Source organism: Schistocerca gregaria, chromosome 4 (genome assembly GCF_023897955.1).
Source record: "Schistocerca gregaria isolate iqSchGreg1 chromosome 4, iqSchGreg1.2, whole genome shotgun sequence".
Classification (NCBI taxonomy): domain Eukaryota; kingdom Metazoa; phylum Arthropoda; class Insecta; order Orthoptera; family Acrididae; genus Schistocerca; species Schistocerca gregaria.
The window spans coordinates 227208701-227220737 of NC_064923.1; the positions used below are offsets into that span (position 1 = coordinate 227208701).

The 12037-nt window shown below is 41.8% G+C and overlaps 1 protein-coding gene and 2 non-coding genes across 3 annotated transcripts in view; 1 reads left to right on the forward strand and 2 right to left on the reverse strand.

Annotated features, from left to right (window-relative positions):
- The first annotated feature begins 213 nt into the window (after positions 1-213).
- Positions 214-12037, forward strand: part of LOC126267260 (clavesin-2-like) — a 72875-nt gene continuing 61051 nt past the window's right edge. Inside the window, exon 1 of the mRNA XM_049972325.1 lies at positions 214-344. The gene's annotated coding sequence lies outside the window, so the exon portion shown is untranslated. The remainder of the gene's footprint in view (positions 345-12037) is intronic.
- On the reverse strand, positions 2122-2196 carry Trnas-cga (transfer RNA serine (anticodon CGA)). Its single transcript has one exon. It is a non-coding gene; the product is annotated as a tRNA-Ser (tRNA).
- Positions 2422-2496, reverse strand: Trnas-cga (transfer RNA serine (anticodon CGA)). Its single transcript has one exon. It is a non-coding gene; the product is annotated as a tRNA-Ser (tRNA).

Sequence of the window (12037 nt, forward strand, 5' to 3'; positions counted from 1 at the left end):
TGAATGTGTTTATAGCTGGTCCACCGCTGCCGCAGCTTAACGGTAGACCTCCGTGCCTTTTACGTCTCGCCTCACTAGGCTTTGGGGACCAATTGCCTATCGCGGAAGATAGCACTGGCCGTTGTTTGGGCACGTCGTGTTTCGGAACGTGACAAATGGACTGATAGACGTTAACTGCCTCTAGGCAGACGCTGCTCAGTTGACAACATAGGCATCGGACAGTCGCTTGGCGCGTCCGTGGCTGTAAACAATAGCTTTCCCGTAGTCACAGAGACTCCGCTTCTTTCTGTGCTGTCGAAGTTTGGAAGAAATAGTTTGAAACCAACAGATTCTCTATCCATCTGGTAAGTTTTCTACGAAGTGATACGTCACTAATTAGACGGCAAAGGAAACCAAGGAGCGCCTTGTTCCGCGCTATTGGTCGATGAACAAAATACGAGCGAACAGAATATCAGGTCGTCTTTGTGATTGGAGTGAGGAATTCCTAGCAATCAGAATTAAACGACTCGTTCACAACGGGAAAGAGGTTTCAGACATCAAACAACTTCATCAGGGGGCTGTTATAGGGTCATTAGTATTCCAAATACAAATTAATCAACGACTAGGTAACGGCAGAAGCTTTGTGTTCCTGCTTGCTTGCGAATGATGCTGTTTTATGTAGAGAAGTTGCTTAGGAAATTGTTGTGAAACGGAGGAAGAGCGCCGTGATGGGTTAGCCGAGCGGTCTATGTCGCTGCAGTCATGGACTGTGCGGCTGGTACCGGCGAATGTTCGAGTCCTCCCTCGGGCATGGGTGTGTGTGTTTTTTCTTAGGATAATTTAGGTTAAGTAGTCTGTAAGCTTAGGGACTGATGACCTTAGAAGTTAAGTCCCATAGGATTTCACACAACTTAGAATTAGTTTTTTTTTTTTTTTTTTTTTTTTTTTTTTTTTTTTTTTTTTTTTTTTGCACGAAGATCTACAGTGAGTCAATATAAGCAAACATAATGTATAGGCCATAAATGGCGGATTACACGATTTTAGAGCAATCAGTGGAACCAGTCACATGTATTATCTGGGAGTATGCATAGGATGAGGACGGAGCGATTTTAAATGGAACGACCAAATTAAATTAATCGTGGTAAAGTCAGTTGGCAGAATGAGATACATTAGAAGACTTTTCAGGAAGCATAGTCCACCTACGAGAAAGGAAGCTTATAAAACCTCTTCCCGTTGTTTCCTTGGGACTGTTAAACAGTCTGGTACTATTACTAGATAGTTTCAAATGGCTCTGAGCACTATGGGACTTAACATTTGAGATCATCAGTCCCTTAGAACTTAGAACGACTTAAACCTAACTAACCTAAGCACATCACACGCATCCATGTCCTAGGCAGGATTCGAACCTGCGACCATAGCGATCCCGCGGTTCCAGACTGAAGCGCCTAGAACCGCTCGGCCACTCTGGCCGGGTACTAGATAGATTTAGTAAAGAAAGTGGAGATGATTCAAATAAGACGAACAGTTTTCGTCACGGGGTCGCTTACTAAGCGTGAAAACTTCATTGAGATATTCATCAAATCCAAGGGACAGACGCTGCAAGACAGGCGTTATGCATCGCTCTGTGGTTTAGCATAGTTACTAGATGTTCTAAACAAATATATTGTTCCCTCACACGTATATCTCGTGAAAAGGCCACGAAACTAAAACGAGACTCTAGATTACCAACAGTCGTTCTTCTCGCGGACGATTCGTGACTTGAACATAAAAGGAGATAAATGACAATGGTGCGTGAAGTACCCTCCGCCACATACCACAAAGAGGATTTCGAAGCAAAAATGCATATGTCGAAGTTTCTCTTCCTCTTTCAGTATTGTAGAACTACAGCTTCAAATTCTGCCTCTGAAACTTGTGTGATATTGCTCTGAATTTAAAATAAATGATAAGTTAATTATATTATTTTCCTTGTTCTCTTTATGGATATTTAAAAATTCCAAGAAAATTAACTTTAACAATAACAAACTTTTTGTACTTGCGATTTAAAAGATATAGTACACTTTATCTACCTTACGACCTAAAAACGAACATGAAAATTGCTGTGTACAAAAGGAAAATTGAAACTTCCTGGCAGATTAAAACTGTGTGCCCGACCGAGACTCGAACTCGGGACCTTTGCCTTTCGCGGGCAAGTGCTCTACCAACTGAGCTACCGAAGCACGACTCACGTCCGGTACTCACAGCTTTACTTCTGGCAGTATCCGTCTCCTACCTTCCAAACTTTACAGAAGCTCTTCTGCGAACCTTGCAGAACTAGCACTCCTGAAAGAAAGGATACTGCGGAGACATGGCTTAGCCACAGACTGGGGGATGTTTCCAGAATGAGATTTTCACTCTGCAGCGGAGTGTGCGCTGATATGAAACTTCCTGGCAGATTAAAACTGTGTGCCCGACCGAGACTCGAACTCGGGACCTTTGCCTTTCGCGGGCAAGTGCTCTACCAACTGAGCTACCGAAGCACGACTCACGTCCGGTACGCACAGCTTTACTTCTGCCAGTATCCGTCTCCTACCTTCCAAACTTTACAGAAGCTCTTCTGCGAACCTTGCAGAACTAGCACTCACTGAAAGAAAGCACACTCCGCTGCAGAGTGAAAATCTCATTCTGGAAGCATCCCCCAGGCTGTGGCTAAGCCATGTCTCCGCAGTATCCTTTCTTTCAGGAGTGCTAGTTCTGCAAGGTTCGCAGAAGAGCTCCTGTAAAGTTTGGAAGATAGGAGACGGATACTGGCAGAAGTAAAGCTGTGAGTACCGGACGTGAGTCGTGCTTGGGTAGCTCAGTTGGTAGAGCACTTGCCTGCGAAAGGCAAAGGTCCCAAGTTCGAGTGTCGGTCGGGCACACAGTTTTAATCTGCTAGGAATTTTCATATCAGCGCACACTCCGCTGCAGAGTGAAAATCTCATTCTGAAATGGAAAATTGACAAGCTTCATTATATCGCTGCGTAGTCAAAAGTTTTGCACTTAGTACTTTTACGACCTAAAAACGAACATGAAAGTTACTGTGTTCAAAGGGAAAGTTTACAAGTTTCAATATACCGGTGCGTAGACAAAACGTTTGCACTTTGTACTTTTTGGTGATGTGTAGAGCTAAATTTAATAGGTAGGAAAGTAATACTCAACGGCCTATTTGATTTTTTACGGTAATGGATTACTGTACATCGTGCAGCGTCTCTCAATCTCTATATATGGAAAGAGACATAATATTATGTATTAAAATTTTCCTTAACTGAATTTCTGTACGTGTTTTGTGAATGTTATTTTCTATTTTGTGGTCAAACCCGCTTCCGCGAAATTTTCGTGGCTCCCGGAAAAAAATGCAATAATTGAGAGAAGGATTAAAGACATATGACATAATGCAGTCACCATAAAAGTCGAGAATGTACTAGAGGCAAACTACCTTTAAGAGATCTTTTCAAATCAAAAACAAAAGGCAAATACAAACTCTAGTGCGTATTTTTCGCTAGATCACGACGGAATTAAATACTGCTACCAAACGTCCTACTTTTTGCTGTACCCATCTTGATGTAGAGTAACATGAAGCAGCTCATGAAACCACCACGTCTGTTAATCACCTTGTACTGACAGAAAACGGCGAAACAAGAAGAGAAACCACTGTACTCTATGAATCGTATGTAGTGTGACTAGTAAACCCGTGGCATCTTGTGTATGTCAGCTACAGCATTTGTTTCATGCAGGAAACGTGAAATGTGACTTGAGCAGCAACTATCTATAATGGAAGCAGGTCTACATCTGAACAAGATGGTAGGAGGGAACGAAACTTTGCGCGTTGAGAATATGTCTGAAGTTACTTCAGTGATAAAAAAATCCAGTCACATTTACGAAGAGCTCCGCAGTATGAGCCCACTTACTTGTACTACGCTGCAGCTGCTTAGACCATGTCTGCTGTATGCTTCATTTTTTATGTCATGCCATGTATTTTGACACTGAGATCAGAAATTAAGATTTAACGGAGATGACAAGGACAGAAATTTAAATTCTCTTTCAAAGATAGCAGATGCTCTTACTGGGCAACGAACCATGCCCGTATTCTCCTTAAGTTCATTAAGAATCCATGGAAAATCTAAATAGAGGCTTCCTGCCAGGTACGTCAACTCAGTTTGTGGAGTCACATCATTGGGTCACTACCATCCGAGAGAAAGGACAAGTATAAATGGTTGTGCATCGAAATATGCAACGAATGAAAGGTTACTGTGGAAGTTTTCGGCGAAGTTTTATTATTCAGTTTGACTACGAATGATGATTCTAACTTATCACGTGTCAGGGATGGTGCTCTGATTTTAGAAAGATGTGGAGAATAAGAAATCAGTATTAGTGGTACCACACACATAGCAGGATTGAATCGACATGGCGGATCAATAATCGTAGGTTGGTATGACCGCCAGCCTAAGTGTAGCTATTAGACGATTTCAGATGTTTTATGAGCCAGATGCTGGATTCTCATGTTGCACCTCAGGAAACAGTTTACACGAGCAGTTAAAACTGGAAAACACAAAGAACAGTGTCTACACAGTTTACAGACAGATGGCTCACTAGGCTTCCCCCCTAGACTTACCCCCCTTAGATTAACATGACGACTGTGGCCGTCCACAAGATCCATAAAAATTAATTTTACTTACTTCCAACGCCTGAAAAAGCAGACCCATTCTTGGCGGAATAAACGCTAGAGAAAAGACAAGCACTAATTGTACCAGATTCGAAATATTATTCAAAACTTACTGTACGTGGTTTCTACGTACACAAGAATATCCACAAGTGTAGCTAATGCTAGGTTACAAGTCAACTGATGTTCACGCTAAATTTATGACAGTGAGATATTATTTCTCAGTACAAGGGAATAAGGAATATATTTATAAGAAACAAATATGTATGGGATAGGCACCTAACTGAATTCTTATTGTGTTATGGAAAAATCAACAATTCATATACAGGGTGGTCCATTGCTCGTGACCGGGCCAAATATCACACGAAATAAGCGTCAAACGAAAAAAGTATAAAGAACGAAACTTTTCTAGCTTGAAGGGGGAAACCAGATGGCGCTATGATTGGCCGCTAGATGGCGCTGCCACAGGTCAAACGGATATCAACTGCGTTGTTTTTTTTAATTGGATCCCCCATTTTTATTACATATTCGTTTAGTACGTAAAGAATATGAATGTTTAAGCTGGACCACTTTTTTCGCTCTGTGATAGATGGTGCTATAATAGTCACAAACATATAGCTTCCAATTTTAGACGAACAGTTGGTAACACGGAAGTTGCAATATGATACATGTACGGTTATGAACTTATCATTTCTGAGAACGCATGCTGTTACAGCGTGATTACCTGTAAATACCACATTAATGCAATAAATGATCAAAATTATTTCCGTCAGCATCGATGCATTTGGCAATACGTGTAACGACATTCCTCTCAACAACGAGTAGTTCGCCTTCCGTAATGTTCGCAAATGGATTGACAATGCGTTGACACATGTTGTCAGGCGTTGTCGGTGTATCACAATAGCCAATATCCTTCAACTTTCCCCACAGAAAGAAATCCGAGGATGTCAGATCCGGTGAACGTGCGGGCCATGGTATGGTGTTTCGACGTCCAATCCACCTGTCATAAAATATGTTATTCAATACCACTTCAAACGCACGCGATCTATGTGTCGGACTTCCATGATGGTGGAAGTACGTCGCCATTCTGTTATGCAGTGAAACATCGTGTAGTAATATCGGTAGAACATTACTTGGGAAATCAGCATGCATTGCACCATTTAGATTGCCATCGATAAAATGGGGGACAATTACAACAACAAAAAAATGGTTCAAATGGCTGCGAGCACTATGGGACTTCTGAGGTCATCAGTTCCCTAGAACTTAGAACTACATAACCTAACTAACCTAAGGACATCACAAACATCCATGCCCGAGGCAGGATTCGAACCTGCGACCGTAGCGGTCGCGTGGTTCCAGACTGTAGCGCCTAGAACCGCTCCGCCACACCGCTCTGCTGCCAGTTATTCTTCCTCCCATATGGCGCACCATACATTAACCCGCCAAGGTAATTGGATCGTGGATTTTCAGTTGCCCAGCTAAGAACGCTTGCAAAAAATCTGTCATTGTCCCGTAATTTCTCTTGTGCCCAGTGACAGAACTGTACACGACGTTCAAAGTTGTCGCCATGAAATTCCTGGTGCAATGCAGCTAAAAAACCTACTTGGGCATCATCATTTGTGGCAGGACGTGGTTGACGTTTCACATGTGGCTGAACACTTCCTGTTTCCTTAAATAACGTAACTATCCGGCGATCGGTTCGGACATTTGGATGATGTCGTCCAAGATACCGAACAGCATACATAGCACAAGCCTGTTGACATTTGGATCACTATAGCCATACATCAAGACGATATCGACCTTTTCCGCAATAGGCATACGGTCCATTGTAACATGGGTAATGTATCACGAAGCAAATACCGTCCGCACTGGCGGAATGTTACGTGATACCACGTACTTATACGTTTATAACTATTACAGCGCCATCTATCACAAAGCGAAAAAAATGGTCCAACTAAAACATTCATATTTCTTTGCGTACTACACCAACATGTAATAGAAATGGGGATTATTATTTTAAAAAAACGCTGTTGATATCCCTTTGACCTATGGCAGCGCCATCTAGCGGGTCAACCATAGCGGCATCTGGTTTTCCCCTTCAAGCTCGACGAGTTTTGTTCATTGTAGTTTTCCCGTCTGATGCTTTTTTCGAGAGATATTTGGCCTAATCAATATTAATAGACCACCCTGTATATCCCGTGCTAACGGCTATCACTGGGAAGGGTTCACCTTGTAGTTGATCGCTATATTATACAACATTAACTGTCCACTTCACCAAACCAGTCTGCTGTAATCGTCATAAAACAAATTAGGATCAAGTTCTAGAAGCTACTTGACAAAAGCTTCCTGAACATTAGCACCGGTTCTGAGGCCACGACAGACTAGATGCTTCTTTAACAGCCTCAAGACGCGATAACCGTATGGAAGGAGATCTGAGCTGTGTGGAGCGTACTACAATATAGTTCATCGGAAACACAGTACCAAATTGCACGTACCCAGGCTCTATGCGGTCAGGCGCTTTGGTGGAATACGATCGCTGTCGAAAGTATCCCCAGTCGTTTCCTCCTGATCGCCTTCTGCAGCTGTTCGAGCGGGATGTATGAAAAGTGGTGAAATTTGCACCCAATCAGGAATCTGTGAGATTTACACCCTGATTACCTGAAAATTACCCGCTAACTACGAAGCAGCCCACCTGCACCCCCAGTCCACGCTCGTCCACTCCCTCCGGTCGCAGTGGGCTGTTGAGAGACACTGTCCGAGCTACGCAAACGACTAACGTAAACAAAATATCCTACTGCCGGCAGAAGTGCCACCATAACGCTCTATTTTATTCCCCCTTGCTTACGCGTGCGACACTGGTTCTGTTTGCTTTAACGTTAATACAGGTATTTTCATGTCCTTTTATGGTGCATATTTGGACACACAAGAGTGCTCTGCAATTCGCTCTTGCGCTCTAGGCGCTTCAGTCCGGAACCGCGCTGGTGCTACGGTCGCAGGTTCGAATTCTGCCGCGGGCATGGATGTGTGTGATGTCCTTAGGTTAGTTAGGTTTAACTAGTTCTATGTCTAGGGGACTGATGATCTCAGATGTTAAGTCCAATTGTGCTTAGAGCCATTTGAACCGTTTGAATTCTCTCTTAAGTGACTGGCAGAGAGCTCGTTGAACCACTTTCACACTATTTCTGTATCGTTCCACTTTCAAAGAAAGCGCAATAGACAACACCTGAGTATTTCTGTAAGAGCTCTTATTTCTCTTATTTCTGTTATTAAGATCATTTCTTCCTAGGTAGGCTTTTTCTTATCGGGAGAGAGAGTAGGAGATTGAGATTTGGTGAAAATATCTCGCCGCAACGAAGAGCGCCTTTGTCTTAATGACGGCCACTCCAACACACATATCATGTCCCTTGAAACATCCCCATGGAAAAATCTATAAATGGCAGTGCTGGAAAACCTCTACGTTATTTGATTTTCAAACAGCTGAGCAAAACTGAACGTACTCAGATATTTCTTTCTTTACTTATTCTGATCAACACTAAACTAACACACAATATTTTTAGCGCAACGCAATCTGACTTTCAATAAATCGTACAAAAGAATGGCCCTGACTAACAATAACCTATACCTTTCATGAATCACGTCCCTCACAAAAATATTCGTAACTTGAGCTATTGCAATACAGCGAGCGCCAATACTGTCAGTTAAATAAAATATTCTAACTACTGAAAGCACTAACTATTGACAGACATGGTTGGCAGATGAAAGATTTTGATGGAGAACAAACAATGTATTCCATGACATCCAGTCTTACAAATTTCCTTTTTCTGACGGACACACGTCCAGATCGTCCGCTCTCAAAACTCTGCCATCTCTCTCCCCACATCCACCACTGCTGGCGGCTCACCTCCAACTGCACACCGCTACGCGCTGTTCACATCCAACTGCCCAGCACTACAATAGCAAATATTCCAACAATTCAATCCAGCCACAGACTGCACATAGCACAGTCAGTGATTTTCATACAGAGCGCTACGTGGAATTACGAACACAATAACCTAAATAACCTCCTTACACCGTGACACGCTCTCCCTTATGCCGCTCTAATACAAAACGACTTGCCGTTCCTTGGAGTTTTTCGATGTCCACCAACAATCCTGTCTGCTAAGAGTCGCATACCGCACAGCAATACTTTCAGAGATGACGCACAAGCGTATGTGGGTAGTCTCTTTAGTAGACCCGCTGCATCTTCTGTTCTGCCAGTAAAAGGCCGTCTTCTGTTTGCTTTCCCCACGAGATTATCAATGTGATCGTTCAAACTAATGTTGTTTGTAACACTTATTCCTATCTACTTATATGAACTGACAGCAACTGGATTTGTGTGATTTATCATGTAACTGAATGCTACCGAGCTCCTTTTAGTACTAGTGTGAACATCACACTTTCCCTTATTTAGAGCCACAATTGTAACTTTAGGTATCATACAGACATTTGAGTAAATTTTATTGCAGTTGGTTTTCATATTGTGTTGACTTTCCCAGAAGAGGACAGTACCACTTACAAACATTCTAACAGGCTACCCAGATTTTCTCATAAGTAATGTGTACATATTTGGAGCAGCAGAGGACCTATAATGCTTCCTGGCAGAGCGTCAGATATCACTTCCGTTTTAAACGAAGACTCTCCATCATTTACTACGAACCGTGACCTTTCTGACAGAAAATCGCGAATCCAGTCGCATAACTAAGACGATAATCCATAGGTACGTAATCTGATTAGAAGCCCAGAATCAAATTTTCACACTGCATAGTCGCAGAAGTCGCTTGTGAGAAACAGTATCAAAAGTCTACAGGAAATCTGGAAAAATGGAGTCAGAGATCCCTTGTCGAAAGCACTTACTACTTGATAAGAATAAAGAGCTAGTTGTGTTTCACAAGAATCATTATACTGAAACCATGCTATGTGTCAATTGATCGTTTTCTTGGAGGTAACCAAAATATTCTAAAACACTATAATTACGTTCCAAAATTCTACTGAAAATCGACGTCCGTGACATGAGTCTGTAATCCGGCGGATTAATCCTGTTTCCTTTCTTAAGGATTGATGTGACCTGTGAAACTTACTCGTTTCTTGGTACAGATTTTTCGTCAAGCGAGTGGTTGTATATGATCGCTAAATATAGAGCTATTACATCAGCGTACTCTGAAAGGAACCTAACTTGTGTGCAGTCGGACCATAAGACTTGTGTCTATTAAGAGATCTGAGTTTTTTCGCTACATCGACGATATCTACTTCCAAGTTAGTTGACAGCCGTTCATGTTTCGAAATATAAATAACTGACTTCGTCTTATTTGGCGAAGGAATTTCAGAAAACCGAATTTAATAACTGTCGTAGGTAGCATTACGTGCATACTCCGTATTAGTGTGAAAAATCGTTAGGCATTGTCACTTCAAAAATTTTTGTACTTTTGTTACGTAAGTTATGATGACACGTAAGTGGAAATGAATACTTTGTTCCTTTAAAACGTATCTTACTTCTACAACAGTTTTATAATGGTCATTATCTTCCACTTAGCAATAACGACAATTATGTGCACAATTATTCACGAGTATTGTTCCTACATAATTATGGCACCACTGAAAAGAGAAGTGATGCAGATAGTCAGGACCCGATGGGATTCCTGTCAGATTTTGTATAAGATTTCCGTCCTAGTTAGCACCAGTTTAACCATAATCTATCATAGATCCCTAAAACAAAAAGTAGTACCCAGTGGTTGGAAGGAAACATTGATCACAACCTTATACGGGAAGCGTATCAGCAGTGAACCATAACGCAAATGTCCAGTATCCTTCAGATCCATTTGCTGTAGAATCTTAGAAAATATTCTGAGCTCAAACGTAAAGCGATATCTGCTTCACGCAGACAGCATGTACTCTGGAAAAGTCAAGCATATCAAACCCAGTTCTGCAGCCTTTTCACATGACATCCTGAAAGCAATGGATCAGAACAGTCAGGTAGACGCATAATTTCTTCATTTCCATAAATCGTTAGAATAAGTATCACATTTAAGCTTATTATGACAAGTGCGATCGTGTGCATTATCAGGCGAAATTTACCACTGGACTGAAGAATTTTTGATAGGGAGGACGCAGCAACTTATCTTGGGTGGAGAGTCACCGTCAGATGCAGAAGTAACATCGTGTGTGTCTCAAGTAAGTGTGCTGGGACTCCTGTTGTTAACTCAGTAATGATCTGGCGGACAGTATCCTAGTAACAAATTTTCTCGGATGATGTAGTCACATATAATGCAGTACTATCTTAAAAAATGAGCACAAATTTTCAGTCAGATCTTGATAAGAGTTTAAATTACTAAAAACGCTAATAACTTGCTTAAAATTTTCAGAAATTAGACACTGTATACTTCACAAAATAAAAACAACATGGTACACTTCGCCTTTAATATCACCGCGTCATGGTTGAAATCTTTCAACCATTACGAATACCAGCGTCTAAAATTTCGCAGGGATATGATATGAAGTGATCACATAGGCTCAGATACAGATAAATCAGGGGCAGCCTTTGTCTCATTAGTAAGGTACTGGGGAAATGCAAATGGTATACAAAGGAGAACATACAGACACTCGTTAGACCCATCCTAGAATACTGATATTGTTCAACTGTGTGAGAGCCGTACCAAATAGGACTACTAGGTGTCATTCAACGAAAAAGAGAAAACCGGCACTAAGGGTGACGTTTGTTTGACCAGTGGGAGAGTGTCACACAGATGCAGATGAAACTGAACTGGCAGACGCTTCAAGATGGAGAAAACCTATCCAAAGTTTGTTCAGTGTTTGTTCAGGTATAGTTTCTGAGTGGTTTTGTTTGAGTACCCGTGGCCTCCGATGGCCCGTTGGAGAGTAATAATGTAATTATGGCTTAATAGGCTTTGTTAAGAGGATTATCTTTGTTTTTGTGAAGATAGTTTCACCGCAGTGAAATGGCTGAAATACGTAACCACGAAAATGCAAATACCAAAAACGGATCGTGTTTCTGTTTGGCGCCTGTGTACAGAAGCAAAACTGCTGTTAGTGGTTGCCTTCGCTGTGGGAAGAACTCAGCATATCGTTGTCGTGCCGTTTCTCCACTGCTTTTGAACCCATAGACGAGATACGTAGCGACCGAGTCTTCGTCAGTAAACCTATCCATACTTTTGTGTATCGGTCTTAACGTAGAGCTAACGCTGCTGGAAAAATCAACTACCTGCAAGTTAGAACACCAGGACTAAAGGAGGTCCTACTCTTGTTTACAGGAAGTGTTGTAAGTGAAAGCAGCAAGTTTGTTTCCGAACAAGGCACACAGAGCATTACCATCGGCATTTTCCCTGT